The sequence below is a fragment of the Petromyzon marinus genome, unplaced genomic scaffold, assembly GCF_048934315.1.
Source record: "Petromyzon marinus isolate PM22_M1 ecotype Great Lakes invasive population unplaced genomic scaffold, UKy_Petmar_22M1.pri1.0 PM_G_Scaffold_32, whole genome shotgun sequence".
Taxonomy (NCBI): Eukaryota; Metazoa; Chordata; class Hyperoartia; order Petromyzontiformes; family Petromyzontidae; genus Petromyzon; species Petromyzon marinus.
In genome coordinates this window covers 1,364,743-1,372,455 of record NW_027422895.1, presented here as the reverse complement: position 1 = coordinate 1,372,455, position 7,713 = coordinate 1,364,743, and the positions used below count along the sequence as shown (strand labels likewise).

Genomic DNA, 7,713 nt, shown 5'->3' with positions numbered 1-7,713 from the left:
ACGGCACGTACGTTCGAGTGCTCGACTCGCAGCGAGGAGGTTGCAAGTTCAATCCTGGCCAGCGGGTCCACCCGGCCCCCTATCTCTCCGGGGACTATAACACGAGCGACACGGTACCTTGTGGAAGAATAAAAGTGGCTGTGCTTTGGAGCTACGGATCTCCACACCTCGTGGTTTTGTTTCATCGTAGGCTGAGGACTACCGAATGAGTTCTTCGCCATCTTTCACTCGCTTGGACAGGGAGACAATTTGGCCGTGGGTTTTGTCACTCTTGGTTTGCGTGACGGCGACAATTAAATGCTGTGGCCCACCGTAACCGGGCGCGTCGCCTCCTTAGACCCCCAGAGTAATCTATTATCGTTTCAAAACACCTCTTGACCTCTTGACCCAACTCCACAGCGTCCCAACTGCCCTCCCAACCCCCGCGTCCTCGTTTTTTTTCCCCCTCGCAGGAGCTGTCGCTGCCTCGGTTTTGCGCACGCTCGCCCCAGCTGCACCTCCGTCGCCACTTCGTCGACCTCCTGGCAACGCTGAGCGAGCGCCTGCAGCTGAGTGTGGCCACGCACCACCTGGCCATCGCAATGTTAGACGTGTTCATGGACCGCCACGACATCACCGTCCGCTGCCTCTACACCTGCTCAATCTGCTACCTCATTATAGCCGGTCGGTCAATTGCTCACGTGACCCACCCACCCACCCGATCACTCGCTCATCTCTCGCTTGCACCCTTGGTCGCTTGTTCACCGTCGGCATGCGTGTCCCTGACACCCTGCGCAGCCAAGTTCGAGGAGATGGATGAGCAGGTGCCACGACTGGACTGGGTGAACCGGCTGGAGGTGATGACCAAGCAAGGGCTGAGTCTGTCCAAGGAGGAATTGCAGCAGACGGAGGTAGCTGCATGCCCCTATTAATTCGGCATGCAATGTTTCACCCCAGAACCGTTCTGTGCATTGTCATGATTCAAGGTCACGATTTGATTCAAGAAACCAATTGTTTTGTCTTGTTACTTTACAATCTTACTCTGTGGGTCTGTCGGTAAAGTCACGTAGATGGAAAAATAATTTAAAAAATCTCGACGTTTCGATGGCAACACAAGCAGTCGTCCTCAGGTGATTGCTTGTGTTGCGATCGAACCGTCAAAGACCCAAAGAGTATGAACACATCATCTCTGTTTCATGCCAACTAATTATTCTGTAGACAATTTGAATGTACAGCCCGAATTTGAATATAGAAGCGTGTCTTCTTACTAGATAACAGGAAGGCAAAAGCTGCGGAATAACATTACCACAGCAGACCTGACAAATGAACGTGGAGTGGCGCTCATTTATTTGCACGGCGCTGGAACAAGTGCAGGAAATTCTCCCTTCCTATGGTGGAGCTCAGTCTCTCCATAAAACAATCACCCCGTGACGATTTGCTTGCGTTGCGATCGGAATGTGATATTTTTTATTATTTTTTCAATCTACGTGGCTTTACCGAAAGACCCAAAAGAATATGACGGTCATTGCATTTACCCGTGCAGACGAAGGGCCGAGTTGACTCCTTGACCAGACATTTGAACTGTTTGCGAGCCATGCACCAACCCAACTAGTTAAGCAACCATTGGAAAGATGTTCTAAATCGAACTAAACATTAAACTAATTTTCAATGGTACAGTATATTTTTCAAGTAGTGGTACCCCAAACTTTCGCAGCTCTTAAATTCCCTTTTCACACCATCAATATGTAAACTCCCCCTCCCCCCCGCGCCAAACGGCATGTTCACCCGCACGTACACCACTTCTATGCTAAGTCGGCCAATCAAATGCAAATTTTTATGCTAATTCCTTTGTCAAGGCACCTTGTTTCCTCGCACACAGCTTAAATATCCGTGATCTGAGAGTGGCTGTGTTTCACTCCAGCGCTGTCCTCGAGACAGCCTGATCCCTTCACCTGATGAAGGCCGCTTGTGTTGTGGCCGAAACGTCGTGATTTTTGTTGTTTTATTTTTTACCTACGTGACTTTACCGAATAGAACCAAAGAGTATGGATCCTTGCAGTCACGAAAGCTTTAAATCTAGAATAGTTAAATAAACCCTCCAGGCAACACACAGCAGCGTGGCGGACTGAATGCTTTACGCAGTGGTGGCAGCTGTGCCGTGCCAGCCCACTCTCCCGTCTGCCTCCCCCCTGCACAGTTCCTGCTGCTGTGTACACTCGACTGGAACCTGTGCACGCCCACAGCGGCGCACTTCGTGGACTACTTCCTGTGGCTGTCGCGGCGTGAGGACGCCCCGGCTGGAGGCTCGTCCTACCGGCACGCGTACACGACCAAGTACACGGCCCACTTCCTTCAGCTCGCTCTGCAAGGTGCTCGCAGAGCTGTAGAGGAGCGTTTCGTAGGCACCGGCCTTGCAGCGCTAAGGTGACCAGCGACAGAAGGGGCAGTGCCTGAAACGTCACCGAATATATATTTTTTTTGTCCAACGTCGGAATGTTGATATTCTTAGCTCTTTCGGTAAAGTCACGTTGAAGGGAAACAATAAAATAATAAAATGATATAAAACTATAAAAATTCTCACGACGTTTCGACCATAACACAAACGGTCGTCATCAGGTGTGTCGGTTTGCATTAATTTATTTATTTTTTAACAGTGTTTTTATTTATTAAAAAACGTCAGCGCCACGCGCAGCGATTTGGCAGTTTATTTAGAAGGACTAGTCCATCTATGTTCTGAAAAGAGGGGGGAGACGAAAAATTAATGTATCTTGTCTGAAAGCCACCGTAAGCGTGAACAGGTCTTAATTGATTGTTCACGCTTACTGTGGCTTTCAGACAGCATACATTAATTTTTCGTCTCCCCTCTCCTCTTTTCAGAACATAGATGGACTAGTCCTTCTAAATAAACTGCCAAATCGCTGCGCGTGGCGCTGACGTTTTATAAATAAATAAAAGCAAACACCGTTAATAAAATAAATAAATTGATGCGAACCGCCACTTCTTTTAAATGTTTCTTGCCGTTGGTTTTCACACCTGATGATGACCATTTGTGTTATGGTCGAAACGTCGTGATAATTTTTATAGTTTTATATGTTTTATTATTTTATTGTTTCCCTTCAACGTGACTTTACCGAAAGAGCTAAGAATATGAATTACTGCAGTCACGAAAGCTTTAAATAAAAATTTTAGTCGGAATGTTGTTCAAATGTTCAGGGTGCCGTTGGCCCAACGTTCCTCGTTCACTGGGTGCTTGTGCGTTTAAGCGTCTGTGTGTGTGCCTGCCTGTCATTCCTGTGTGCAGGGTAGAGGTGGCGTAGCGGTTAGCGCTACGCTGCAGCTACGACCCTGGACACCCTGGTCCAACGCCCGCTCACGGCTATCACCGGTGACGATTATCTGAACCGGTCTTGGGCCTCCCCTAGGTCGACTCGGCCTCAAATGAGTAACTCAATGCGGTGTGTAAACATCGCCAGCACTGTGGAGACAAAGGCGGCCGGGCGTGGTGCTGGCCACCCACCCCCTCGTGTGCCACAGTGCCGACCTTCATAGGTGCTGCTACTCGCTAGCAGCACTTGCCCCAACAGTCTGTTAAGGCTAAACGGAGGGTTTTTGTCTTTGTTTGTGTGTATGCAGACCACGTATTCCTGAGTTTCCGTCCATCCGTGGTGGCGGCTGCAAGCATAGCATTGGCCCGTATAGAAGTGAAGCTGCCCTCTGCGTGGACTCTGTACATGCAACACTTCACTGGCCTTGCCTGGGAGGTGATCCTGCCGTGCGTGGAGCAGCTGATTTGGTGATTTGCACGACAAAACAACACAAAGCTCTCCTAAGTGACCGTTTAAGAGACCTATTAAGGCTGAGTTGTGGCTCACGAGGCAGCAACGTGCTCTTTTCTCTCCACAATTTATGTTTACAAACCAATACCGGTTACCCGTTAAAGCCGAATTTACCCAAGGGAAATTGAATACCGGTTATGTGTCGCTGCCCAAACCATCACTGCTGCCCAAAACCATCACTGCTTTAAGATTAACTGTTAGTCAAAGTGAAAGTTGTCCCAGGTCAAATGAGCGATGTCGGTGGGACCGAGGTAGTCGTGTCAATCCAACAGTCACACGGTGGAGGCCAGTGTCTCCAGAGGACAAATACTGTTGTCAAGTTGGCATGACGAGAGACTACTAAAAAAAACAACGAGTATGCCATTGTGCAACAGATGGCAAATATTTTAAACAATATCCATGACGCCTAAATGAAGCTGATATGTGGATTCCTGTGCGTGCGAATTTCACGTCCTAGTCCATCACGGATGCCCTGAGACTCGGTGAGGGGCCCCAGCATTACCCATGGTGCCTTGTGACTCATTGGTAGATGGGCCCTTATGGTTGAGGTTTCTCATGACCTTGCTGAATTAAATAAGCAGATGAACGCTAAACGATTAGACATTCTTCTGGTGCTGTTGCTGGCTTCTTAGTATTTTGGGCCTGTGCTTAGCAACCGTTATTTAAACATAACAACATTAAGTTGCACACTCTTAATTTTTAGAGATTGGGGAGTATGGTTTTCGGATTTTGCCCCATGGTTGTTTCCACTTATGTTATATTGAGGACAAACTACTACAAACGACAGTACTATGCAGTGGTGTTAATTACTGCAGTACATCCTAGATGTTTTTATTGATGTGAAATTATTATATTGCTGTCAAGGGCACGGTGTGATATTGGGTTCAAGGTTCACAAGATGGGTGTGAACCTAACATGATTAGACCCACAGGCATGGACCTGTGTGTGTCAAGATGGGCTTGAACCTAACATGATTAGACACACAGGCATGGACCTGTGTGTGTCAAGATGGGCTTGAACCTAACATGATTAGACCCACAGGCATGGACCTGTGTGTGTCAAGATGGGCTTGAAGCTAACATGATTAGACCCACAGGCATGGACCTGTGTGTGTCAAGATGGGCTTGAACCTAACATGATGAGACACATAGGCATGGACCTGTGTGTGTCAAGATGGGCTTGAACCTAACATGATTAGACACACACAGGCATGGACCTGTGTGTCTGTTCTAACTCTACGTCCTCCCCCTGTGTTCGAACACTTCAGTAAATACAACTTCAACAGGAAGCAGGTCATGGAGCTTCAGGAAAATCCTGCTGTCCACTCTGAGCAGCCCTCCCACTCAGCCTCAGCCATACCACGTGTGCCTCTTCACCAGTCAACTCTACAGCAGCAGCAGCAGCAGCCACAGCCACTACAGCAGCAGCAGCAGCAGCCACAGCAACAGCAGCAGCAGCAGCCACAACAACAGCAGCAGCCACAGCAGCAGCAGCAACAGCAGCAGCAGCAACAGCAGCAGCAACAGCAGCAACAACAGCAGCAGCAGCAACAGCAGCAACAGCAGCAACAGCAGCAGCCACAGCAGCAGCCACAGCAGCAGCAACAACAGCAACAAATGATGCAGCAGCAGCAACTGCAGCAGCAGCAGAAACCACAGCAACAGCAGCAGCAGCTACAACAACAGCAGCAGGAGCAACAGCAGAAGGAGGAGCAGCAGCAGCCACAGCAGCAGCCACAGCAACAGCCACAGTAGCTGCAGCAGCAGCCACAGCAACAACAACAACAGCAGCAGCAACAGCAGCAGCCACAGCAGCAGCAGCCACAGCAGCAACAACAGCAGCAGGAGGAGCAGCATCTGGTGCCCAAGTCGGTGCAGACGCCACCTGTGGAGGTGGGTCAGGAGATGGAGTCGTCGTCGCCGCCGCTGCCGCCGTCGTTCAGCAAAGACACCCTTGGCAACATTTGGGATGACCACGTTTTGGCCGCGCAAGCCGCGTGTCAGCAGGAACCTGGCCATCGAGCCGCACAACAGATAGATCGGCAGGCTGTGCGGCGATTGCTGTTGCGTTTTCGGCAGGGCACCGATTTCAGGAATGCAGAACACGGAGCGAGTTGTCGGTCAAAGCTCAGCTCGTCAGAGCTTTGGTCGGCAAGCTGGGGGGGTGGGGGGTGTTCAAGGAGGCTGTAGATCCATACTCTTTGGTTCTATTGGGTAAAGTCACGTAGGTAAAAAATAAAATAACAAAAATCACGACGTTTCGGCCACAACACAAGCGGCCTTCATCAGGTGAAGGGACGAGACTGTCTGGAGGACAGCGCTGGAGTGAGCTGTAGATTACCGGCAACGAAAGCGTCACAGAATCTTCGCGACGATTGCAAATTTAAATTAATGAGGCGTCGTGCCGCACGCAATCCCGCCACATCGCAAACCGACTTCCGCTGGTCAAGAGGCCAGCCGAACGCCGACAAATAGTGGGTCGGCCTGCAGTTAAAAGCCACGCTGTTCGGGCCCGGCTCCACTCTGGCCATTTTATGTTTGGCCATGAATTCAAATGGCCAAAGAGACATAGTAAGAAAATGTCATCAAGCCTAAGTGAGCATTGGTTGATGCTTATTTTCACGGGAGTTTCTCAGCCAATGAAGGTATTTTTTAAGGACATGTCTGCGAAGCGATCGTTGCCGTTCCACAAAGCGGCACTTACTGCGTCAATCCCGGCGGAATAATTGGTCGCGAAAGCTTCCGTGTTAAACTGGAATAATTGCAGAATCTACCTCTTGTGTGGGAATTGAACTGGCGACTATCTGGTTATAGGTTGGACACTTTTATCACTGCGCTACACTGAACAACATTACCAAATACACTGAACATAATGTGACATCTGTTTAGCCATTAAAATAAAAAATAACCATGCGTGGAATTTGTACCAATCTCATGTCTCTGTTTCGGGGCATAGTGTTAGCCCAAAGCCACCCAGACACTTCCATTAAACAGTGCGAACTGTGTCTGCTACTTGTTTTTATATATTGCGACCTTATCACTTATGCACCTCTCAGAAAGAACGTGTATTAATGAAATTACGTGTAATTATATGGATGGCAAAGTCGGTTTTGAAGTTTTCTGCATCGACATGTGAAAGATGCTGCTACGGACAGGTGTATTGCTGTAATTTCATTGTGGATAATTATGTACACTTTAAATGGGCACATTTAATCCTGTGTGTGACTGGGTGACAGCATTTATATTCAGAATTATCTCTTGCATGTGAGACAAGGGAATCATTAATTGTTTTAGACTATTAATTTAGAAAAAATTATGTTACTGATAAAACTGTCTTCCTGCTCAAACGATCATGGCAAGATATTCGTATTTGTGGCCCTGATCCAGTGTTGGTAATTCCTTTAATATCACCAACAAAGAGTATTTAAACCTGTAATTGACGAAAAAATCCGATCATAACAGCGCAGGTTGTAAAATCATGTTTTACTTGCAAATAAACGGTTTCTTCTTAAGCAGTGCATTGTGGTTCTCTTACCTTTGGTCACTGTCAAAATAAATCAGAGCAAATCTGACCGACTGCTGTCAGGTAGCACCAATACAGAGATGGGTAACTCTAGGCCCATGTAGTCATTGATCAGACTCATCAGTGTGGTATCACAACCAATACAGAGATGGGTAACTCTAGGCCCATTTAGTCATTGATCAGACTCATCAGTGTGGTATCACCACCAATACAAAGATGGGTAACTCTAGGCCCATGTAGTCATTGATCAGACTCATCAGTGTGGTATCACCACCAATACAAAGATGGGTAACTCTAGGTCCATGTAGTCATTGATCAGACTCATCGGTGTGGTATCATCACCAATACAGAGATGGGTAACTCTAGGCCCATTTAG

At 48.0% G+C, this 7,713-nt stretch overlaps 1 pseudogene; it reads left to right on the top strand.

Moving 5' to 3' along the window:
- Positions 1-779: 779 nt before the first annotated feature.
- Positions 780-7,326, top strand: LOC142915494 (uncharacterized; annotated as a pseudogene).
- The last annotated feature ends 387 nt before the right edge of the window (positions 7,327-7,713 follow it).